This window comes from Amblyomma maculatum, chromosome 6, assembly GCF_055883805.1.
Source record: "Amblyomma maculatum isolate TAMU_Amacu chromosome 6, ASM5588380v1, whole genome shotgun sequence".
In the NCBI taxonomy this organism is placed as follows: Eukaryota; Metazoa; Arthropoda; class Arachnida; order Ixodida; family Ixodidae; genus Amblyomma; species Amblyomma maculatum.
Genome location: NC_139349.1, coordinates 131,856,684 through 131,883,101, shown reverse-complemented (window position 1 = coordinate 131,883,101; position 26,418 = coordinate 131,856,684). Strand labels below are relative to the sequence as shown.

Genomic DNA, 26,418 nt, shown 5'->3' with positions numbered 1-26,418 from the left:
TTGAACCAGGCGCAGGGTGTCTTGTTCGAGCATACCCCTGTCGTTGGTAGTGACCCTGGTTATCACACGCGCAACCTGCAGACTGGTGTTTTTGAGCCGAGTGAGGGCGTAGACATTTCTGCCCTTGTCGTTGATGTAAAGCCCTAGAAGCCTGATGATGTCCTTCTGTGGTATTGGGTTTCCATTGAGGTTGACTTCAACAGTGGGCCTGCGTTGGCGGGAGCAGCAACTCCGACTTTTCGGGGGAGCAAGTAAGGCCGCAGTTAGCGGCGTAGGCTTGCACAATGGTTACGGCCTCTTGAAGGCGGTCTTCGATTTCTGCGGTAGAATAGGCCGTGGTCCAAATAGTGATGTCATCCGCGTAGAAGGCGTACCGTAGATGCGATACCTGATTTAGCTGGGCTGGGAGTTTGATTAAAGCAATATCGAAAAGTAAGGGTGATAGAACAGCACCCTGTGGCGTGCCGCGTGTGCCTAGCTGTATTTGGCTGGGTTCTGCCAGACCGAGGTCGGCGTAGACGGTACGACCGTGAAGGAAATCTTTAACATATGCATAAATCCTTGCACCACAATTGATGTGGCTCATATTTTCCAAAATAGAGTGGTGCTTTACGTTATCAAACGCCCCCTTGAGGTCAAGAGCGAGAATTGTCCTGAAGAAAGGCTTGTTAGGGGGGTTTATGACTTCTTCCTTAAGCTGGAGGAGTATATCTTGGGTGGATAGGCCAGGCCGGAATCCGAACATGGTGTGTGGGTACAAGTCGTTTTCTTCAAGATATCGGGTGAGCCTGATGTGTACCGCCTTCTCCATAACTTTCCCTACGCAGGAGGTGAGAGAGATGGGCCGTAGATTGTTAATATTTATGGGTTTGCCCGGTTTGGGGATGAAGTGCACCTCCGCAGTCTTCCACTCGTTTGGCAGCCGGCCCATGCGCCAACAGTTGTTAATGTAATTCGCGAGCTGCGTGAGGGCTGCGTCGTGGAGATTGGCGAGGAGTCCCACCGTGATCTTATCTTTCCCAGGAGCTGTGCCTCTGCGCATGGCTAGGATGGCGGCCTCTATTTCTTTGACGGTGAATTCCGCATCTAGTTCCTCGTTTGGCTACCCATTATAGGGAGGGAGGGGGTCCGTGTCGACTGTGGTGCAGAAGTAATTTTGTTTGATGGTTTGTACGAGATCTCTATTGGAGCCGCGGTTACCATGTAGAGCCCTAGCAAGGTTCTTGCGTTGGTCGCTTTTGGAGTTGTTGGGGTCAATGAGGCATCTGAGTAAGCTCCAAGTTTGTTTCGAGCTAAGGTTACCACTCAGGGAATCACATCTTGTCAGCCAATTTGATTGAGCAAGGTTCCATGCATAGTCCTCTGCAGCTTGCGTTAGGGTTGCGATGCGGCGTTTGAGCGTTCTGTTGTGGCGCTGGTGGCGCCAACGTTTCACCAGGCCTGCGGGCGTCCAACAGGTGCAGGAAATGGGAGTCAATAGCAGGGCGGTCTAAAGATGTTTTCAGGGTTCGGGTGTACTTAGAGGACAGGTGCCTAAGGTCCGATGCCCAGGAAGCGTAATCAGTGATATCTGGGTGATCAAGGTCAGCTTGCTCTTTTCGAAACGCGGTCCAATCAGTGATTTTGGCAGTACCGCACATATGTCGATGCGTTTTGCTTGCAAGATGGATGCACCAGATCACACACTGCTTAGTGGGCCACCATGTGTTAACGTTGAGAGACCTGCAAAGCCCGCACTATTGGGTACGGGCGCCCTCGGACAATTTGGTCACCCTGCGCCACGATTTTAGTGGCACTGCTCTACTTCTGCCGATCGTGCGACCTGCCCTTTCTGTTATAAGGACGCCCCACTCAACCATTCTAAGGGAATGCACGAATTGCGGCCACTGAGTGAGGCGGCTTCTATGCATGTGGAGGTGTCGACAATAAGTCGAGGAAGAAAAAGCTCCGAGAACTTTGTGTCATTATCTGGTTTATTTTTATTGCGCTCCTTGCACTGCGACGCTGCTGCCTACTTCTTCCTTGTCCGGCGCCGTGCTGTGGCTTGCGACCAGAGCGTGGCGCGAGGGGCGCTACAAGGGCGTGTCGCACGTGGTAAGAGGCGGAAGGGCAGGTCACGCGATTTCCGGGCAGGACTGAAGACACTTGAGCAGGTATCCAGCCGTCTACAAGCTCAGGACCAGCAAGCCCGGGAGAAGGTGGCAGACTCATTTCAATCCTACTGCTCCATGCACGAGGAGCGACGGCTCGACAAACTGCAGAACGCCTGCAGTGCCAAGATGGCGTCCATTGGCTTGATCGGGCAAAGCGGCCAAGAAACGAGCAAAAGGTCCCGACAGGTGTGTTCCTCTGAGGATAGGTTGACTCGCCTTTCTACGAGCAACGAGGGCTTTGTCTTCCAGACTCTGCTAGAGAACACGTTCCAGGAATTCCACTCATTTTTGGCTAAGTCTGGGCTCCACGGCATGGACTTTGAGTTTGTGCCTACCTATCAAGCAATCGAGGTAGGAGCAATTAATACATTTGGCTACATCAAGCAAGGCAGAGCTTCTGAGCGTGCTCTGCGGCAACCACCAATTGCCCGGCCGAATGATGTGGCTCTTAGTCCCATAGACCACCATTCTGCACAGCACCAATATCGCCACCATCCAATGCCACGTCCGAAGTCTTCATTTCAGTCGAATCTTCTATTGAAGCACTTCAGGTCTGTGAACCGCCCAGGTCCGTCATCAACCAGCCTCGCAGATGTGAGCCTTTATGAAAAGTGGTCAAGTGTAGGGGCTGACATCTTTCACCATGGCTGGATCTTCTGTGCTCTCCAGGACTTTCCGACGCCTCCTCTGCTGAGTGCTACGGCTGCACTTTTATCCAAGTACCTAGCTGGTATTGGCGTACGATTGTACCCCCTCAAGTCACCGATAGGGCGGAAAACAGATTTGTCATTGCAAGTTTGACGCGTTCGGTGGCATGGAAGGACAGTTCATATAGAGCTTTCTGGTGTGTCAGTGAATACGCCGAATGACATTGCTGTAGCCGATACCAACAACCGCGGCGTCGATATCTTCGACTGGGAGGGGCAGTTCCACTGCGGCAAGCGTGATGGACAGCTTCTGTAGCCAACAGCGTTGTTGTGGTGCGCCAGTGGCGACAGTGTAGGAACTGAGTGTTATCCGACGCATCAGATCGAATTTACAATCGTACGGGCAGTTCATGCGCAAATTTTGTGCTGTGATCCTGGAGCACTCTCGCGGCGTGGCCGTAGACCCCAAGATACGTGTGGCCGCGTTGCGAAGTGCATGGTGATGCGGGCAATCATCTTAGACCAGACCAGCAGGCTACTGCGGACATTTGATTGCTCCAAGCACCTACAATTCCCCGACGGGGCGTTCCACTACCACAGGGTGTTCCAGAGGGAGGTTAGATTCAGATTTGAACGCGGCACGAAGATGATAAACTGTCGATAATACTCAGACACTGAACGTTTGCACATATATCTGTATCACTAATTACTAAAATGTGAACAATGCAGACTCATGACTTATTGATCTGAGCAAACAGATAACGTTCTTTTAAACTGAACGGCTGCATCAAATATATACCGAGGCTTTCCGCGAACACTTTCAATACTTTTTAAATACGGAGAGTTCGAAAGAGAAGCAAATTGATTTCTTGAGTCCTCATCTGCACCGATATAGTTCGGCGTGAAAAGTTCTAAGGACTGTTTGGTTTGTGGGGTTTAACGTCCCAATGTGATTCGGGCTATGAGAGACGCCGTAGTGGAGGACTGCGGAAATTTTGGCCACCTGGGGTTCTTTTATATGCGCTCACATTGCACAGCACTTGGGTGCCTCTCTTTTCGCTTCCACTGAAAAGCGGCCGCCGAGGCTGGGATTCGATCCCGCGTAGTTGGGAACAGTAGTCGAGCGCAGTAACCACTTCGCCACTCCGGCGGGGATTTCTAAGGACGATTACGATCTCTCTTGTGCGATATTTGAGCGCAGCTATTTCAGACTTCTTGCGATACATTGGAGCAAAAAATTTGAGAAATGCTAGTATGTGTGTGCGAAGTTACAAAGCACGCTCATTTATCTTTTTCAGAAGCAAAAGAAAATTTCTCAGCAGAAAAAGAAGAGGTTCAAGCGAGTGGCGCTGATCTCATTGTTCTTCATTGTCTTCTCTTGAGAAATTTTTGTTTTGGTTCACGGATCTCTCGTGGCTCTTTTGCATGTGTACTGCGAATGCAACGACGACTGGGCTCTAGCGCCGATCGGACGCATGAGAGCTGTGCTCTAAAAAACTTCGAATAATTAGGTAATTAACAAACCTTTCGAATTTACTTGTGTATAGTGCCAAAAATGGGCATGCCTGGACAAGGTGATGCTTGAAACGAAAACGTTATTTTCGATACACTCTCAATTTAGTAAAGTTATTTTCAAAAGATGGGAATTCAACCTCATACGACAATTGGGCTATGAGTAAGACATGCTACTTCGAAGGAATGGAAGCATACATGTTGTTACGGTTTGGTTAAAGCGACGATTTGTAAATCAGTTATAGGAGACCCTTTAGCTCCGCCTCTAATAATATGACGCGATAGCGTACTCTGCCAGCCTACTTATAAATCCTCGCTTTTACCAAGCTGTATAAAAGTGCTTTTGTGACCCCCGAGGGTCCTAGCAGGCTGATACTGATATCGCCCTCCCATGTGCGAGGAGAGGCCCGAGTTGGCAGCTCCTCTCGAACGTAACGTCAGGCGACCCTACGTCCAGCTCGGCCATGTCAGCTGCCAGCTACCGCTTGCCAGCACCATGCTCTTGATTTTCGCTCACAACGCCAACGCCATCAGACGGCGGACGCCGAAGCTAAATTTTAGTTAAACCGTAACTGTAACGGTGCCGAGTTAAAATAAAAAGAAGTAGCTTTTTAATAATGTGCAGCGCGGCAAAATTTGGTGCCTATGTTTTCGCAGTAAGCCGAATATGAGCGCTTTAGAAACGCAGGAAACTCGATGCAGGCGACAGGTACTCTGATGACGTGTTTCAGAGAGTATGACACCAAATTCCAAACTGTTTGCTGTACAGTGCCGTGCCAAGAGTTTTCTTTTGTTCAGTCGCTTTCTGAAATAGCGAGCACGCATTTGTTAATGTCTGTTCTTTTTCTTACACCAAGCGCCGAAGCAAAAGAGAACGTTTATATGGCTTTACAAAATAGTCATGCAGTTCTAACTGAGCTTCATTGCCCTTTCATACTTGTCAGCCACATCGTGCTTCTAATGAGCTGCTTACGCGCCTAATACTTTCGGTTTCGCTTTCGTGCGAATAAGAGCACCTGATTTTGCACACTCTAGTGCACTGCAAAATCAGTTTTTCTTCGTTACAAAAACTGATTTGGCATTGTCTTTTTCTTTTTTTTTTTTGCGTTTTAAAGTCTCCATGCGCACTAACCACCCAAACGTTATGATTATTAATAAAAAACTAACTAGTGGCTTATATCTAATTACATATGTAATTAGAAATGTCTTTAGGATAAATGACGTCCGCCGTGGCTTAAATGCATTCTCGAAAGCAATACTAATCAGGAAATTCAATATACAATTTCAAGAGGGAATTCAATTGGAATTACTACAGGGAATATCAGGCGATTCCCTATAATCAGTATTGTTTGAAAGTGTTTTCTGTAAATCGGGACAGTCATACCGCGACAGATCAGTACTGATGTCGCTAACGAGTTTTTAAAAGACACAGTATTGGTTAAAATATTTTGAATATCATACATCAGTTGATTTAGGCATGAGTTAGGTGGGCGATAAGAACTCCTGCTATAACGAAAGTGTTGAAATGAATTAAAAGTGTTCCCGTTACAGCTATAAGATCTCCCTTAAAAGAATTGCGATAAATGTGCAGTAGTGTAGGTTTTTAATGCTGCAGAGGTTGCAGTAAAAACTGGGAAACGTCCCATTTTGCGCTGATTATTTTACAAAGGGAGAAGCTTTGATGCTAAGCTCCATAAGCGAAATTGTATTTCAGATTACCTGCAAGACATCTAAATTGCCTTTCTTGCGAATCAGGATTATCATATCTGGTATCAGCATAAATCACCACTAATTTTTGTTCTTATATCTCTTAGGTGTTTACACAGCAAGATTTTGTTTGCACAGTTCGGCCGTTTCTTTACGTCGTTTTCAACATTATGTTCCTGGATTTGCTGGCAGCAAGCTTTACAGAGACTTCGCTCTTGCCCTTACCTTTTAATGGCTCATGAGGGATAGCAGAAAATTCAAGGCGGCTGTTTTCCTTTTCCATCTGCTGGTTTAATTTGGTAACATCTGCTGTGCATTCATCAACTCGGCAATCCGATTCGTATATATTATTCTAACTTTAATTGATATAACGCACTTAGGATTCGTCAGATTAATTTCAGTTTCAATAATTATTTAAATACAAGTTCACGTCATAATGTTTAGTGTCAGTCTAAATGCTCAAATCAGTAATAGCCTGTACAAGGTCTCCTGTGGGTCAAGGAGCAAATCAGAGGCCGAAAATTGCTATCTGTAATTAAATACACGGAATAATAACGGAGGCTATTAAGGCAGGCTTCGTCATTCACCTGTTATAGAAGGGAAGCCGTCGACGTCCGCAGAGTGATTTGTCAGCCGCAGCCAGCAGCTATCCAGAGAGTAGGACCTTGCGTCGACAATTCTAGTCCGTGAGTTGCCGTCTTTTAGAGGCGCATTTTCTGTAACGGACAAAAAAGGCGGTTACCCTCTGGACGGATATCCGGGCTTCTCAGAGTGCTCTGCGAAGAGTGGTGTCAGTATGTCTCTTAACAATATTTGTGCCACCATGTAAAGCTGAAACACGGTTTCTGAACGGCACTGCGGCTTAACTCAAACTTTTCGCACGGCGGCGGTATAGGAGAACGCGCGCACGGCCTGTGAACCGAGTACCGCAGCCCAAACAAAGTATCTCAAAACTTCCTGCTTAGTCCTTGTTAGACGATGCCAGGGCACACTTCCTCGCCGGGGGACTAGGCATAGGTTTTGCATGCACTCGCATTCATGTGGTAATGCCACCGCTATAAGGTGTTGTGGCAGACGTAACACGGATACTATGTTTGAAGAAACAAAGAAACAATTCGAAGAAACAAAATAGAGAGAGAGAGTAACAGAAAGCAATGAAAAAGAATAAAGAAGAGACATGCAAACTTATTTGAACGACTACGAAACTTTCTAATGCGAAGTTTAGCGAAGCTATTTAAGCCTTTTTGCCATATATTGAAGCAAATAATTTGAGATGCTTGTATGTGTGTATGTGCAGTACAAAGCTCTCTCTCACAGAAGAGCCAGGAGCCAGCTACCCAGATCTCGTTGTTCTTCTTCTGAAAAAATCTCTTGGCTCACCATATTCTCGTAGCTCGTCACTCTCTTTCGCTCAACCGCTCAGAGCAGTTAGTTATGATAACGGAAGAAATTTTGTTATTTCGTTTGAGAATGCAAAATAACAACTCTTTGCGCGACCGCAAGTTTCCCGTAAATGATTCTAAGGTTATTTAAGTATTCTCTGATAGCGTGTTTGCGTTTTTATTGCAGAACAAGAAGGCAATACTCAGACATTGTCGTTTCAAGGCAACAAGAGTTTGAGTTTACACTGCCTGGCAGCAGTAAGACGTAGTCGAAGTTTGAGATTTCATCTATGTTTATTCTACGCAGATCTTCAGTGGGTCGAGACCAGTCGTCATTAATCAATGCGTAGGCGAAGCCACTTCCCTCCCCGGTTGCATTCGGCAATTATTAATATTGCTGTAAAATTACTGCACATCCAAAACCCATGTTAGTAAGTGTATATATAGACCGCTTGCGTGCGCGGTCTCAGCAGATCGGCGAAAATTTTACGAGTTACATCGAGGACGTCGTCGACTTGTGCAAGCGTGTGAACGCGCAGATGTGAAAGGCCGACAAGATCAAGCTAATTCTGCACGGCATTGATGACGACGCCTTTCAGATGCTGACAGCTCGAGACACCCCGCACCTCCACCAAATGTAAAATGGGGGTTTATTGAGGTACTCAGACTAGGCAGATCAGCGCGCAGCAAACAGAATCAGATCCCACATGCGCAGTGATTGCGATGCCACTGCCTGGAAAAATTCCTGTGCACTTCTTCCTCTTCACAATATATATATATATATATATATATATATATATATATATATATATATATATATATATATATATATATATATATATATATATATATATATATATATATATATATACACAAAGTAGAAGAAAAAACAACGTGCCGATGGTGGGATCCGTCGTGGGTTCGGATCCCACCACCGGCACGTTGTTTTTTCTTCTACTTTGTGTTTAATTATCTTCCCCTAAACAGATTACATTACTAATTTCTGTGATTATCTAAGCAAACATTAAAAAAAAAGAGGTAAAAGTGCCATCCCCAACGCTTTCCTTGGCCTCGCCGACTGTTGGCTTCTTTCCTTCATGTATTATAACGAGCACCCTCATTTCCCCTTAATTGATCTGCTTGTACCCTACGGGGGTCTCGGTTCTGGCAGTCTTGAAGCCATAGGTAGCGTAAGAGGGTTCTAGCACAGCTTTCGCCCTCGCTCTTGATCACGCTCTACGTGACGCTGGCGGTAACAAAGGACGTTCTACGTCCGCCGCTATGGCTGAGGGTGGCGCTGGTGAACACTCTCAAGGTTCGTATACAGACAACATAAATACCCAAGCAAGTAGCAGGGGGGGAAGCGGTCGATGTAGCTCAGTTGGAAGAGCACCGGACGCGATATTCGGAGGTCGTGGGTTCGGATCCCACCATCGGCACGTTGTTTTTTCTTCTACTTTGTGTTTAATTATCTTCCCCTAACCAGATTACATTACTAATTTCTGTGATTATCTAAGCAAATATTAAAAAAAGACATAAAAGTGCCATCCCCAACACTTTCTTGGCCTCGCCGACTGTTGGCTTCTTTCCTTCATATATATATATATATATATATATATATATATATATATATATATATATATATATATATATATATATAACGCTTTCCTTGGCCTCGCCGACTGTTGGCTTCTTTCCTTCATATATATATATATATATATATATATATATATGGTGCTTTGTCTTTCTTTTTTTAATTTTTACTTGGATAATCACAGAAATTAGTAATGTAATCTGTTTAGGGGAAGGATAATTAGACACAAAGTAGAAGAAAAAAAACAACGTGCCGATGGTGGGATCCGAACCCACGACATCCGAATAACGCGTCCGGTGCTCTTCCAACTGAGCTACATCGGCCGCTGTCCCCCCTGTGCTCATTTAGCACGCTTGAGTCTACTGCTTTTCGTGGCCTATGTGTTTCGTGTGCACGGACAGAGGGCCTGGGCCAGAACCTCAATGCCGACCAATTTATTGTCAGGAATTAATTCTGTTTTCCAGCCGTCCCACTCGCTTCGATCTTTATGGGTACCAACGACCATACCAACTGCTACAGCGACAACAACGTCAGACGGCTTTTCACGTAGTGGAGCGAGTAAAGCTTTAGAATTGAAAGCGTAGCACTCTCACTGTCCACCTTCTGCGTTTCCTGCCCATAGAATCAGCGTATGTATCTCCTGTGCCTCGTGCCCCAATAGGATCCGATGATATATTGCCAGCGGAATCTGAGTTAAGATCCATCATTTACCTCAAATAGTTGTTCTTTCTCTCTCTTTGAACGTGGCTCATACCTGCGTCATATCTGGTGTTAGGTAGACGTTAATCACAAAGTGCGTATTTAATTTTAAAAGACCACTATTTTATGTAGTAACGTCACGATCAACGTTTCAGGCCAGAAGGTAACATAATGTTGTGCTGGAAAGAATGCCATCATTAGTTACGCTCAACAATGTTTGCTTCTTTAACAGCAACTATTTAAAGACGAAAGAGAAATGAAACCGGGAAGTTACGTATTTAAATGAGATATTGGAATTTCCGCCTCCACTCAGACTGCATGGTGCTTTTATAAACACTAATTCATGCATACCTTATATGCCAACATTAGTCTTGCGAAATGTGGCGACGGGCATGGACGGCAGGGAGGCGATAGCGAAGAAGATACAGCGACCACACAAAGCGTGTGATACGCGACTGAAATGCATCAATGCGCATACTCCGGTTTTTTCTTAATTTTTTTTACGCCGCTACGGCGTGAATAAGAGGTCACGTATGACATTTTTTTTTTTCCCTTCACGCCAGGTGTCCAAGAGCAGAGCATTTCCACATGCTCCAAAAGCTCTTCCGGAGGTAAAGCGTGCATGCTTTGTTTATTACCGTCGCCTGTGTTTTCTTGCAAGAGGAGTTGGAAAGTAGGGGAACTACTTTCCAACTCCTCTTTTTACCTGCAGTTTTAATGGGACCTATACAAACTTCACGTATGTAATTCATATGTGCCGTGCTTGCATAACATATATCCTGGCGTGGCCCTCCATCTCAAAAGGGAATCATATAAAGGTCGGGGCTTCGAAAAAGATTCTGTTCTTTATATGATATCATTGCCAATACTTAGCAACAACACACACGCTACGCACGGCTTATTAAATTTGCCCACTTGTATATATTTCTCCAAATTTTCTCCCACGTAGTAGAGCAGGAAAGTGGGCGCTTACTTGCTGGATAATATCGTGCATGAGCTCCAGTGCAAACTACAAACAGCCTGAAAGAGCGAAATAACGTCGCTATTCAAGGCTATATTCTTCGCTTCCTAGTAATTCGTGTGCACAATAAAGCGCTTTGAAAATTCATCGATTTTTTTTCAACTGCGACGCCGCTAAATAGTCTGGGTATCGCCACCTTCGCCAACCTGGGAAGACTTGCTCACCACGAACTCTTCATCAGTACATGCCTGGACCAACCATGACTTATAAATAACGGGTGCCCTCTGTGGTAGCTACTGTAAGCAAGTTCATTCTTATTCAAATTACAATGTGGGCTGGTGGCGCATCAGTTGAGAAACACCACGGTATGCCGTTATGACGGAGGAGAAGCACTAACCCTTTGCGTGCGCTCTCGTCGTTCGTCACTAAATATAGGCGTCCCATGCGAGCAAACAAAGGCCTTGCTTTCTGGTCACACAAGTTTCAAGCGTCACGCCACCTATGGCTATTTCCTTTTTCTCTCTACCATTCTCACAATGGAAGCGAAATTAGGGTGTGAAGATGTCCTTAATACGGCGCAAGCGGTTTCATCAGACCAATGCTTGCCTCGAGATTGTTCAAAGGGTAGTCGCAGGGTGTGGAGAATGCTAATGAACGCCAGAGGTGACCATGCAAGGTGCGGAAACGATGAAAGTGCCAGTTGCACGTGTACACCCGAGGGCACGAACACGTCATCTTGAAGGTCGCTTAACGCGGTGGCACTGTTCCGGAGCGTCGACCGCACAGCGCGCACTTGTATCTGCGCGCATGGTTTGAACGAAGGCGCGCCGGTGGTGGCAGTGGCCGTGGCGGCGGCCCGGCCGATCGATGCGCGGCCACTGGCTTGAGCTCCGGCCGGGATGCAGGGAATCGGAGCTGCTCCCGGCGACTAACAAGTGCTCCCGAACGCATCACATCCTCGGCGTTGCTCGCGATGCATCGTCATCAACCTCACTCCCGCGCCTCAGCGGTGGTCGGGATCTCCCCTCGCCAAGTTATCCGTCACTCCCACCATAACAGTGAAATCTGTTGCCACACACAAGACCAATTATTAAACATTCGCTAGGCGGATGGAGAGGACATGTATCACCTTTGTTTTGTCTTATTTCAATGGCAGTGATTCAACTTTTTTTTTTTTTGCCATAGGAAAAAAAAGGTTAAAAAACCTGTCTAGCTCCGAACAGGCCGCCATTGGAACTGACACTGGCAACGTTTAAAGCTAGAACCGTAGCTAGTGAGGTCAGTTTAGCAGTTCTCTTCGAAGAACTAGAGGGCATGAAATGAGAAGTCATAGGGCTTAGGGAGGTTAGGAATCTAAATGACGCACATACTGTACTGAAGAGCAGACAGGTATTACGTTATCGAGGTTTAACGGAGAGAAGAGAGTTAGGAGTAGGGTTGCTTGTCAATAAGAAAGTATTTGGTAACATAGATCAGATCAACAGCATTAATGAGAGGGTGCCAGACATCGTAATTGAGCTTAATAAGCTGTATGAACTGAAGGTTGTACAGGCCTGAGCGCCTATATGTAGTCTTGATGAACAGGCCATAGAAAGCTTCTACGAAGATGTAGAATCGGGCATGGGGAAAGTGAAAAGGCAGTATACTGTACTGATGGGCGGCTTCAATGCTAAGGTAGGCAAAAAGCAGGCAGGAGACCATGCAGTGGATGATTATAGCATCGGTTCTAGGAATAGCAGGAGGGAGTTACTATAGTTGCGTTTGTAAGCGCAATAACTTAAGAATCATGAATACCTTCTTCAGCAAACGGAAGACCCGGAAGTGGACATGGAAAAGTCCTAACGGGCAGACTAAACATGAAATTAACTTGATACTGCGTTCTAACCCTGGCATTGTGGAGGATGTAAAGGTGATCGGAAAGGTGCGATGTAGTGAGCACAGGATGGCAAGGTCTCGAATTATTCTAGATTTAAAGAGAGAACGAAACAGATTATAAGAAAGAAATCCATAAACAAATTAGCGGTGAGTTCGAAGTTGAATAATTCAGGATATCGCTACAAAATAGATATTCAGCTTTAACTGAGGAAGATGACCTTAATGTAGAAGCGATGAACAATACCAGCAGAGATACTGAGTGTGCTGTACAAGTAGGTGGTAGGATAGTTAGAGAGGATACCGGCAAATAGTCTAAGCAGACGAGAGATTTTATTAAGAGACGCCAAAATGTATGAAAGCCTTCATCCCAACAGAAAGGATAGAACAGGCACAGCTAAAAGGCAATCAATATGGGAAAAGTGTGCATCATAATGAAGTACAACATGCAGAAAACTGAGCCTGCTATAAAGTATGGTGGCAACATAGAGCGGTAAATAGGAAATTAGACACGCAAAATTTGATATATGCTCTAAGGGTTTAGGCGGGCAATGTCATCACTAATATAGGCAAGATAGTCAATGTAGCCGAGGAGTTTTATACTGACATAACGTAGCCGGAATAGTCAGAGCAATAATGAGATTGGCAGCAGTGACGAGCAATCAGACGTTCCCACTGTAATGAAAGATGAGGTTAAGCAAGCTTTTAAAACAATGAAAAGGGGGAAAGCACCTGGAGAAAGTGTGCCCGAAGCAGGCCCTCCCTTTACTCCACTTTGGAAAGAAATTGGTTTGCAGGTTTGTTTGCTATAGCTGCTTGCTTTATTTAGCAACGCACATCTACGGAGTATTGGTTAATTATTAGTTTACAACGCGCAATATTAAAATGTAAGCGTTTATTCGCTCAGGGTGAGCGTACTTGTGAACATACAGATACTGTCGATTGTGTGAATGGAAGACGGCTCTGGAGATAATTTTTTGTCTGATTCCAAAATGCAATGGCCGAGGCTCAAGGCGCACCGTGTAATTCGTAAAGTGGAAATCATTCTATGTGTACCTATGCAGGGGATTGTTAAAGGAATCTGACTAAATTAATTTTTATTTTCTTGTATTGCCTTTCCAGAGAAACAGCGCTACCTGTAGTCAGTTTGTCCCTGAAAGGTCTGACAAATAAATCTAAAAAAAAAGAACAATAATGTATTAACAATTCTTAGGACGATTACAATAATCCCTGATGTGAATGTTGAAAGCAGCTATTTAAGCGTTTTTGCGATGTATTGCTGCAAAAATTTGAGAGATGTTTGTATGTCCAGTTACAAAATACCCTTTATTTTCCTCACGAACCAGAGGCAATTTCTGAGCAGAAGAGAAAGAAGAGCCGCGTGCAAGCAGTGCAGAGCTCGTGGCTCTTCTTTCTCTTCTTCTGAGAAATTCTTTTTGGCTCGTCATTCTGAGGTGGCGGTGGTGGTGAACTCTTTTATTGCGCCCAAAAACAGAGGACCAATCAAAGGACCAGTTGCGCTGGCTTAAGGAGGTCGGCGGGGATCCCCCGGGGTGTCGCAGCCTCCACCGCGCGCTGGATAAGCCGGCGTTGGTCTGCTGGCTCGGAAGTACGCAGGAGGAACTCCCACGTCTCTGGGGTGTTTGAGCTGTCTGTGTTGTAGTGTGTGCAAGTCCACACCATGTATATGAGAGCGGCCGGAGTTGAGCAGTGTTTGCAGATGGGGGCTATCTGTTCTGGAAAGATCCTGCTGTATAAGAGGGGGTGTGGGAAGCTGCCATTTTGTAGTTTGCGTCATTGGACGGCCTCGCGTCTTGATTGTTAGATCGCGGTGTGCGGGAGGATATGAGCATCTTTTTAGTTGGTAGTGCTGGAGTGTGTCCGTGTAAGTGGTGAGTAGAGAAGTGCGTGATATATTAGTCTCAGTGGAAGCAGGTGGCTGATCATATTCTCGGCTCGGCAGCTGAGCTGTGGTGGCTTGTGACTCTTTTGCGCTCGGTTACACCACCTGCGATGCCAGCGGCGATGCGGAAAGCCTAAAAACTATAAGAATTGTACTCTAAAATGGATGGAAATAAAAACAATAAAGCTGTGCCAGTATGCGCCCTTATTGCCCCCAATGAGCTGTTGATCATGTAAGTTGCACCATCGACTACGAATTACCGATTAATATACAAACTCGGCCTTGATGCTTACGAGATGTGGGGCACCCGCTCATATGCGTGGAATTATTTGATAAGAAAGCAGGAGTATAATCTTGAAATATTGATGCTGTGAGTGCAATCAGCGGTTATGTCTCGCCACTATCCAGAGATTTTCGACCATACTTTATACTGCCGCCACCATCTCTGGTCATTACTCCTTGAGATTCTGTTGAGCTGGACGATAAAAGCCCCGCATACATTAATCGTCCGCAAGAAACTCACTCACAACAAACAAGACGTCCACATGCCCCATGGTTGCATACTATTTGCAGCTTTGAACAAAAATATTTCATTTTCAGATTTTAAATTTTTATCGCAAAAAATCTTGCGCGCATGTTTGATGGGGAGAAAATTTAATGTCCTCAAAAGCAACAAATAATTATCATTACATTCGATCACACTTTCCTTTGGTAGAAAAAGTTATTTAAAGAATATTTTCCACACCATAAGGTGGCATCTTTAGGAATATGCATTTTCATTAGAAAATGCAGCAGTTTTAAAAACACATTCCATGCAAGCTTTCTCCATCGATCACTGGTTGATACCGAAAAGTAATGCAGTCGTAGGAAGCCGTCGAAGAATGCCTTGTTTCCGCGCTATTGCAGCCGCTGATAATTTTTTTTCTTTGTGCTGCTAACCCAAAGGTATCCAACTTAAATAAACTCAGCATACCGGCTTGGCCACTCCATAAAGCCAATCATCCCCTTTTTGTATTAATGCTGACAAGCGGAGAAGAGTGCTTCTGGTAGTCGTTCTATTTCAAACCATTCCCAAAGCCTAGACGTGCCTGTGGCAGCGTAACCTTCAAACTGTCTCCTGGTAACCTTTTATGTTAATTATTACCTTGAGCTCGGCGAAGCAGACGAACGCTCATCTCTAATCGCTCATCTCGAATTAACCACAGACACAAGATTGGATGCACCAGTCGTAACACACAAACACACACATAATTCTGCTCATCTTTACCACGTATAGTCGCGAGCAAGGGTTGTATATACAACGAGTAGCCAGTGGCTGTGCTTGGGAAAACTGCATCGAGAACCTATCTAGCTAGGGCGACACATGCATGTCGATATAAATGAGGCACCGCCACCGTTGTCAGTATCCTAGATAGCTCTGGCTATAGCGTTGCAATACAGTTTCCTCGAGCTCTGTCGCCGTCTGCGTGTTGTATACCACTTTTGTTCACAACTGTACTACAGGCAGAGACTGGAACCACCTTCTGGCTTACATCGCATGCCAATGATTATGTCGTTTTCAGAAAGGTTTATCCGCCTTTATTTTTGTTGATGACGTCACGTGGACTAAGAGTTGTAGCACCGTTTATGCTTATATTACTCAATCGATGTCATTACAACACGTTTTTAACTTGTTTGTCATAACAATTCTGCTTGTCATATGAAGGATGTGCTTAAGTAGTTTTGTATTTTTTTTTTTCATGGCTGCACCCCATCACTTTTTTGTACTTGTGTACTTATTAAATAACGATTGGAACTGCTCGGTTCATTATCTATTTTATTATTTTTATTCTTAGACGTTTGTTACTTCAGTATTCGACCAAGAAGCCACGCAGATGTTCACAGCTGTTGCAGATGTAGCCATGAATTAATTTGTTTTCGTCTGTAATACCATTTCAGCCCCGCTCCCTCTGGAAATGCTTCGGTGCTTGAGGGCATCGTAATAAATAAATAAATAAATAAATAAATAAATAAATAAATAAATAAATAAATAAATAAATAAATAAATAAATAAATAAATAAATAAATAAATAAATAAATAAATAAATAAATAAATAAATAAATAAATAAATAAATAAATAAATAAATAAATAAATAAATAAATAAATAAATAAATAGGCCAGTGGTTAAAATTAAAATTTGATAAAGAGGCAAACAAAACGTTTCTTTGAGGCATTATATACAACGAAACTCATCACTTGCGCACGACGAGAAAGTAGATTCTTTTAATGAGATCACTGCCCCGACGAGGTGGTGCAGTGGTAAGACGCCCGACTCCTGTGCCGGAGTCCAAGTGCGCAGACTACAGCAGACCCCACCTGGCAGGGAGCTGCTTAAGAAACTGGGCCGCGCCGATCAAATTCTCAGAGATACAGAGGACACAAACAAGCCCGGACGAATATCGCCACACACTAAAAGTAACGCCCATCGCAGGAACATGGATCCCAACCTACACAAAGCACGCAGAGAGGCAATGGCTCAATACCTATAAAAGACATTAGCACCCCGAGAAACGACGGTATACGTGGACGCGGCCACATACACCAGAACAGCGAGGCAGCACAACAGCAATGTGGTAACAACGGTGATTGACTCGACGCTACGCGAGATCACCAGCGCATCACTACAAGACTGTACGATAGTCGAGGCTGAGGAAGCTGCCGTTGCTCTAGCGGCAGCGGAGGGCTATCGATCTAAACGGTCTCTAACAATCCTTAGAGACTCACAAACAGCATGCCGCAACTATCTTCGCGGCAGAATCAGGCACAGAGCGCTCCGCATACTCCGCTCTGGGGGCCACATAACACGACAACCAAACGACAAACCAATCAAGCATACGATAGTGGACGCCGGCACACGCGGGAGTAACAGGGAACCAAGAGGCGGATAGGATAGCTCGAGGGTACACATATTACCGAGCATCCAACGTAGGCGACCTCGAGGGGAACGAACCTGTACCCCAAGATTATTCGGCGATACTAAACTATTACAAGGGCTGCAGAAAGCGGTACCCACCACCACACAACTTCCTTAGCAGAGAGGACTCAGTCGCTTGGAGGCAGCTACAAACGGGCTCGTACCCGAACCTACACGTACTCAACAAAATGTATCCCACACAGTACACTGACAAATGCCCTTGGTGCCAAAAAGCTGTCACAGATCCCAAACCTCTCCCATTCTCTATATGCAGATGATATCACCCTGTGGACCACCACTGGGAATGTAGGTAGCATGGAAGAAACTCTTCAGGAGGGGGCAGACATGGTGTCAAGATGCGCAGCTTCAATAGGCCTTGCATGTTCCTCCACCAAATCCGAGCTCCTGATACTCCACCCAAGCCCGCGGAAACACCACCAACCCCCTATGATCATCACCGTAGATGGTCAGCCAGTGCCACAAGTTCACAAACTTCGAATACTAGGTATGTTCATACAAGACAACGGCCTTAACACGGATACACTCTCCAGACTGACTAACACAACACATCAGATCACCCGCCTAATCAAACGTATAGCCAACAAGCACTGTGGAATGCGCGAGCATGACCTCAGACGCTTAGTACAGGCATTTATTATAAGCCGCATTCTTTACTCGATTCCGTATTTATATCTAACAAAAACAGAGACAGACAAGGTGGATGCTCTCATCAGACACGCTTATAAGGCAGCTCTCGGCTTACCTAAGCGCACCCCAACCTATCGACTCTTAGGCATGGGAGTTCATAACACCCTCAGCGAACTGGTGGAAGCCCACCGCATCGCCCAACTAGGACGGCTCTCCACTACCCCAACTGGTCGCCACATTCTTTCCTTTCTCCAACTTAGACCGTTAGGTCCCCCTCCAGTAGAAACTTATGCAGTTCCAAAGACAGTCCGCGATCACCTCACTGTCCACCCACTTCCGAAAAACATGCATCCCCTTCATAACCAGGCCAGACGAAAAGCGAGAGCACGTGCCCTACACAGAGCACATGCGAACGAACCCGACACGGTCTACGTGGACGCCGCAGAATATCCACACCGCTCAGCTTATGCGATATGCGCGGTATCCAGCCGCTTCGAACACATCACATCAGCCTCTATCATTACCCGAACATCCGTAGAAGCGGAAGAATCCGCTATAGCCATCGCGATAGTCTCTTCCACTGCCACCCTTATCCTCAGCGATTCTAAAACTGCCATACAAAATTTCGCCCGAGGCCAGCTACATGCTGCCTCTCACAAAATCTTAACTACCAACGTTCAAACACCCCGACCCATAGACCTTGTCTGGGTACCAGCCCATTCGGGCAACCCCGGTAACGAAGCGGCCAATTCTGCTGCTCGAGCATACGTCGACCGAGCAACAGATACCGAGGACCTAGGCAGTGCCAGAGATCGGCTGATAACCTACAACGACATTACACTACACTACCGGTATGAAAGACTTCACTACCCTCCCCCACACCCCTCTTTAACTAAACCACAACAAATAACATGGAGACACCTTCAAGCCCGCACATTTCCCTCCCCAGCACTGCTGGCACTCTTCTCCCCCTCTACTCATCAGTCCGAATGTTCCCTCTGCGAGGCCCCGAGAGCTACATTCGAACATATTATGTTCAGATGCCCGGAGTTTCAACCACCGGCCGAATGGCGCCTTACGGACAACGAGGCTTGGGAGATCGCGGTCTCCAGCTCAGAACCGGCTCCACAAAGGAGACTGGTCGACTGGGCTGAAGCGGTCGCCGTCAGGCACTGCCTGCTGGCCACCACCCGTGATCAGGAGCCGGCCCAGCCCTTGTAACGAGTATTTCGCGGCTCCACTAAATAAAGTTTTTCACCACCACCACCAAGAACCACCCACGCTGTACCATATAACGTGGGCATGCCAGAGGATAAGCGTGGTACCCGTTATCACAGACCCGAGTGCGGAGCAATGGGAGGGAGTGCTCTCCAGCGATCGCCGAGTCGACCAAGAGGGTCTGATTCGACGAGCACAACTGGCAGCAGCATCCAGCGGAGCCCTGGACTAAGGGAAACCGACCTTTGTCTTAGAAGATGGACGAAGCCATCTGAAAACCGCAGAAGACAAGCCAATCTAGAGCTTAATAAAGGTTTTCACTCACTCACTCACTCACTCACTCACTCACTCACTCACTCACTCACTCACTCACTCACTCACTCACTCACTCACTCACTCACTCACTCACTCACTCACTCACTCCCGTGTTCGAACCCGACCGCGGCGGCTGCGTTTCGATGGAGGCGAAACGAAGAGGCGTCCGTGTGCTGTGCGATGTCAGCGCACGTTAAAAATCCCCAGGTGGTCGAAATTATTCCGTAGCCCTCCACTACGGCTCTTCTCTCTCTCTTTCCATTTTCACTCCCACCTCTCTCCCTTCCCTTACGGCGCGGTTCAGGTGTCCACAGAGCAAGTGTGACAGATACTGCGCCTTTCCCTTCCTGTGAACCAAATAAAAAAAAATAATATCACCATTTTCTATTTGACACGTACACAAATCAAACTTTCCCCTTCCCCGGGGGCTCCGTGGTTGCGGCGCTCGACTGTTTAACCCAGCTAGGAACGCGAGATCGAATCCCGGCCACGGCGGCTACTTTTTGATGGAGGCGAAAAGTGAGGCGTCCATCTAGTGCGCGATATCAGTGCACGTTATGAACCCCAGGTGGTCGAACTTTTCCCCCCACCCGAGTCTCTTTGGGACGTTAAACGCCCTAAACAAATCTAAACCAAACCAGGCCGAACCCTGCCAACCCAGACCAAACCAAATACACTAAGTGTTCCTTTCCTTCTGTTATCCTGCAAACCTGACTCTTTTCATAGGTGTGCAGGAGAAAATTGCCTGAGCTGTGGTCCACTGATACTTGCCTGGTCACATGGCATCTTCCAACTGCATAGTGTTATGAGCGTTCCTGTCTCACACAATTACTTTTTTTTTTTCGAGAATTTAGTTTGCCGATCTAGAGTGGTCAGTTGAAGAAAGAGAAACACAATTCCTCTGAATTTATATCTCTTCAAAGCTGTCGTTGTTGTGGCTGTAGGAAGCAGGAAAAGAAAATGCACGGGCCTGCTACTGGCTTTTCCTTTTCTTTCTTCTCTATTTTCTCTTCTGTCCACACGAGGCAGCGGAGGTAGCTCAGCTACAGAGCCAGTAGCAGGCCCGTGCATTTTTTTCCTGCTTCCTACAGGCACAACAACAACAACAGCTTTGAAGAGATATAAATTCAGAGGAATTGTGTTTTTCTTTCTTCAACTGACCACGCTAGATTGGCAAACTAAATTCTCAAATGCGTTACTTTAGAAAGCACTGAAAGCTTATAGTGTTTCACCCTATAGAGTTGTGATTGCGGATAATTGCGGTCGCGGATAATTTCAGCAGTAGTGACGCTATACTTTCCGCCTGCGCTCCGCGTATTGATTATAAAAGGATGCAGTGATATACATGTACCCCCTCCCCCCCCCCCCCCCCCCCCCCCAAAAAAAAAAAAGTCTTTTGAAAGTGACAGCAAGTTAGTAATAATTTTGGAACCGACAAAAATGAATGCAACGGGAAGTGATCGGATGGAAAAAGATGAGAAACAAACAAGAACCAGAGTTACGTTTCCAGTAATTCTTGGCTCTTGAAGAGCGAAATAATTCACTAAATATATCCAGATGGAGTAAATTGCTGTTTTATGTGAATATATTCAGCTCATACAAAGAAACACGAAAATAGCATGTTTATTGATTTATTTATTATACCTTCAGGGTACAGATGTACGTTAGAGAGGGGAGGGGAGGATTCAGGATATTTAAAAACAGAAGATTAACACAATAAATGTACAAATATATCTGAGAAAACAGAGTTCGTTATAGAAGTTAGCTCATAAGAAGAACAACGAGGTACATGTGTAATTTTGGAAGACGGCATAGGTGTAAAAAATATAAATATATAGTAAGAAACAAAGTATACAATGAATATAAGCAAGCAACCATAGAATAAGTTTTAATACTAGGCAAAAAAGAAGGTTTGCAGTACGGATTTAAATTTTTCTTCTTCAGTGATACTTGTTAGGGATACAGACAGGTTATTCAAATCATTACAGGTCAGGGGAAGAAACAAGTTAGAATAGGCAACTGTATTTGAGTGCGGAATGTCTACCTTCTGACTGTGGTTACGGCGAAATGAAATGTAGGATTGTGGTCGAACTTATAAGGAGCGCTATGCTTAGTTACGGTAGTATATTTTATGAAAAAGTGCCAGGCGGGATAGTTTTCTTCAAGTCGATAACAGCAGCAGATGAAAGTATGCTTTCATATTAGTAACGCTGGCTGTCCTTATATAGTTATTTAAGATTAATATCCAATATTTTACTGCTGTATTGATCGACTGACTGAATTTTTTTATTTATCCAAATAGAGGTTGTATGGTCTGCGATCAGCGTTCTGAATTTAGAACGCCGGTGGGTTACGGCGCGCAAGATGCGCGCGGTATTTTAAAGTGTGGCGGCTCACCACCAATGCTACATGAGGCGTGGAAAGGCGTTGGGCGGTAGTGGCACAAGGACCTTTGTTAGAGAGCTTTGCTTTGGGAAAAACAAACTGTAGGTACATCCTGGCCTTTTCCTTTGTTCTCGCAACGCTAAACATTCGCGGCTTTACTAAAGCAGCGAAACAAGCTGAAACAATAGACATAGCCCGCGCCAAAAAGATCGACATCCTCGCACTTCAAGAAACTTATATTCACCGGCAAGAACAAATTGAAAATTTTGACCTCCGTTTCAGCACAAAATCCTATTGGAGTTTCGGAAGGAAGGGTTCAGGGGGAGTTGTGCTTATCTTCCTAAGAGACGCCGGCCTGTCAGTCCTACGCCATGATAGGGACAACGCAGGACGCTTTGTCTCGATTGACCTTAACAATGGCATGCGCATCATTAATGTATATGCCCCATGCCGTTTCGGACAGCGAGAATTTTTTGAGGGACTAGAAGAGAGATTTATTGGCCCAGCCAAAATACTGTTATTGGGCGATTTTAACTGTGTCCTCTTCAAAGAAGACCGCCGCTCTCTTCGGGGTACACCGCGGCGGCTTAGACGAGACTACAATGGCGCACAGGCCTTGCGTGATCTGGTGGAGGAGTTAGACTTAACCGATGCTTGGCGCGCACTACAACCTGGTCGCGCCGGCATGACCTGGTCTGGTCGTGGTCTCGAAAGCCGTATTGACCGCGTCTATGTCTCTGCTAGCGTAGCTGATTCCCTGCACTCTGTGTGGGTATTCCCCAATGCCCTAAGTGATCACAAGCTGCTTATCACGCGCTTGTGTGCGGCTGATATTTCTCCACGAGAAAAGGGTTGCTGGAAATTAAACACGCGACTTCTGGATGACGAGCGTGTCCAGCAGGAAGTCGTCAAAGTTATAAAGCGTTAAGTCTCCCCTAACATGGATGCACAAAGCTGGGATAATATGAAAACCTCCATCAAGATTTGCCTCCAAGAGTGGGGGAAGAAGATGGCGCGGGGAGAGAGAGAAGAAATCCGAATAGTCTCGGATGCCATCATCGCGCTATCGACCCCATTTTCTCAGGGACCAAGCATCCCCGCGGCGTTGGCCACCCTGCGTAAGAAGTTCCATCGTCTTCTAAATCGGCGCTGGGACAGACTTCGCGCAACAGCACGCGCTGAACGATGGGAAACCGAGGCATGGTGTTCGCGTCATCTGCTACGCCGTCGCCTTGCCAGAAAGAACGAAACACTCTCTGCAGTCGAAGATCCACTCTTCGGCCATATTGTTACGAACCCTGAGCAGGTATTGAGTTTAGCACGCGATTTCTACATCGAACTTTATGCTGCTGAGCCCTGCACCCCCACATCGTTCCAGCTGGAGGTAGCAACTGACGCACCTAACCTAGACGACACATGGCTGTCGTCTGAAGAACTACACACAGCCCTAAAACAGATGAAGCCAAACAGAAGCCCGGGTATGGATGGACTCCCGCCAGCTTTTTACATAAAGTTTTGGCCGTCGCTAAAGACCGCTTTCACCAACTTAGCAAACGACGCCCTAGAGCGAGGGGAACTAACTCCAAGTATGAACGAAGGCCTCATCACACTCCTGTGCAAGGACACTTCCAGGAGCAGTGACCTTAAAGCTTGGAGGCCAATAACCCTTCTAAATACGGACTACAAGGCAATTGCCAAATGTCTCTCCTTACGCCTGACGCCTGCTCTATCGTCAATAGTAGGCCCGCAACAGGCTTGCTGTGTCCCAGGCCGTTCGGTAGAACTCCACGGCATGGCTCTGAGAGACCTTTTGACATGGATGGAATCACGCAGCATCAATGGCTTTCTTTGCTCCCTGGACCAAGAGAAGGCATTCGACCGCCTGAGTCACGAGTACCTGTTTAGGACACTTGAGCTCGCGCGCATTCCCGTACAGTACATAAATATGTGCAAGGCGCTTTATGCCGCACCACAAGCAGCAGTCATTGTACAGGGGCGCATCTCAATGCCATTCCCCGTGGAAAGGGGTGTCCGTCAAGGTTGCCCCCTCTCCCCGTTGCTCTATGTCATAGCGATTGAACCCCTCCTGCAAAAGATTGTTAGAGATGGCGGCATCCACAAAACACCTCTGCCAGCTGGCCCTCCCTGCACTCCAGTGTTCGCCTACGCGGATGACGTTTCTGTGGTGGTGCCAGACACAACATCACTGGAGAGACTACTTGAATTAACTACGGAGTACTGCCAAGCGAGTGGGGCTCGCCTCAATCACAAAAAATCGACTGTTATGGCCTTGAACGCGACCCCCTCCCCTACCACTATCCAATCGATCTCTGTTACTCGCGAGACACCAATCCTCGGATATTTCTTCGATTCGGCTGGGCCAGCGCCTAGAAATTGGAATAGGGCTGAAGAGCAACTAAGCATCAAAACCCACAACCTTGGTGCTCTAAAATGTCCCCTGACTGCGCAGGCCACCATCATCAAGACAATGCTGATTTCTACCCTCAGCTTTGTGGCCAGCATTCTTGACATCCCCCCAGACAAGAAAAAACAGCTCCAGAAACACATATACCGCTTTTTGTGGCATGGAGCCCCTGATAAGGTAAAACGAGCCATTGTATGCCTGCCCAGATTCAAAGGTGGCCTGGGGCTGCCCGATCTGGATATTCTCGCAAGGGCTCTGCACATCAAATGGACATTCAGAGCCGTCGAATGCGACATGCCGCTAACAAAAACTATGGCTTCGTACTATATGTCGACACGGCTGCGAACATTCACTGAGAAGGCCCTACACCACAACACCCCGCATGCAGGGTCGCCCCTATCATTTTACCGAACCGCAGCCACAGACTTAGAGCACCTGAAAGAAAACTCGTCTGACGTTGACCCACGAACCATGCACCTGAAAGATATTATCAATATGATCACCCCTCCGCTCCCTGCCCGCCTATCAAGATACATGTTAGGTGCAGAAAGACCCAGTTGGCAGTACATTACAGCCCACTTCCTCGATGCACGCCGAGCCTCCCTGATGTGGAGGTTCGCAAGAGGCATCTTACCTATCAGAAGGCGTGCCTTCGTCCCTGCGACGTCAGGAATGATTGACCTGTGTCCCTTCTGCTTGGCCCGAGAGACAGCGGAGCACATCTTTCTTGACTGCCTAATTCCCGCAGCACTCCTAGAGCGTCTGAGAGATATGTTCGGCCTCCCCGGGATCCCATACCCCACCGTGCGCTACTTCAACCCGCTTCCTAAGGAAGGGCGCAAACAGTTTGTCTTGACACTGGCAGAGGTCAACTATCAGGTGTGGTTAGCCCGCTGCAAAGCGGCCTACTCGAACAAGACTCCGAGCCTACATGAAATGAAGGCCAAAATCAGAAAAGAACTATGGTTCCACCTAGAGAGAGAGAGACGCCACTTAGGGAGAAAGAAGTTTTTTGAAGAATGGGGACACCCCATGGTGATCTTCAAAGAAGAAAACGGAAAACTCGAAGTGAGATATTAGAAGACTTGCTCGCGTCAGGCTTCGACCCACCGGGGTGGTGCGGACGTGGTGCATATGCACTGCGACCCCGCCCCGGTGGGAACAGGCCGGATTGCATGAGCCCCTTGGCTGGGAAAAGCCCGCTCCCCGAAACAAAAAAAACCCCAAACCTTATGGTGCGAGAGGCCTTGCCTGGGGTAGCCGTAGGATGATGATGGTCGCAGGTTGAGGTCTGTACCCTCAGAGGAGGATCGCACCTAGTGCATCCTTCCTTCCATCTGACAAGGCATGGGGACACCCCATGGTGATCTTCAAAGAAGAAAATGGAAAACTCGAAGTGAGATATTAGAAGACTTGCTCGCGTCAGGATTCGACCCACCGGAGTGGTGCGGACGTGGTGCATATGCACTGCGACCCCGCCCCGGTGGGAACAGGCCGGATTGCATGAGCCCCTTGGCTGGGAAAAGCCCGCTCCCCGAAACAAAAAAAAACCCCGAACCTTATGGTGCGGGAGGCCTTGCCTGGTGTAGCCGTAGGATGATGATGGTCGCAGGTTGAGGTCTGTACCCTCACAGGAGGATCGCACCTAGTGCATCCTTCCTTCCATCTGACAAGGCAAGGTTAGGATATGATGTTTTGTCTGGATCTGCCGAAAGATAATGACTTCTTCCGTAGTGAGGTTATTATGAGATATCGTGTATAACCCTCTGCTCAGTCTGAGGGTTTCTCGGTGGTTTCCGTTTTTTTGGGGAGATGGCTATGTGGAAAGGGATGTGGCGCACTCGCTTAGTTTTTTGTCCTAAGTGAACTTTTCCCGACCTCATTTTCATCCAGGCCATTGTCTTCAAGTGTCCGTATGACAAGATGGTGCAGAATAACAAAAGTGACGGTACCCCTCCTCTCTAGAGTGCAGTACTCCCCTATAATCTACATGAGTGGTAGAACCCGGGGCTGTTAAAAAAAAAGAATTTTTTTTTTTTTTA

At 46.6% G+C, this 26,418-nt stretch overlaps 1 pseudogene; it reads left to right on the top strand.

Annotated features, from left to right (window-relative positions):
• Nucleotides 1–1,668: 1,668 nt before the first annotated feature.
• Nucleotides 1,669–26,341, top strand: LOC146186759 (protein brain tumor-like; annotated as a pseudogene).
• Nucleotides 26,342–26,418: the final 77 nt, after the last annotated feature.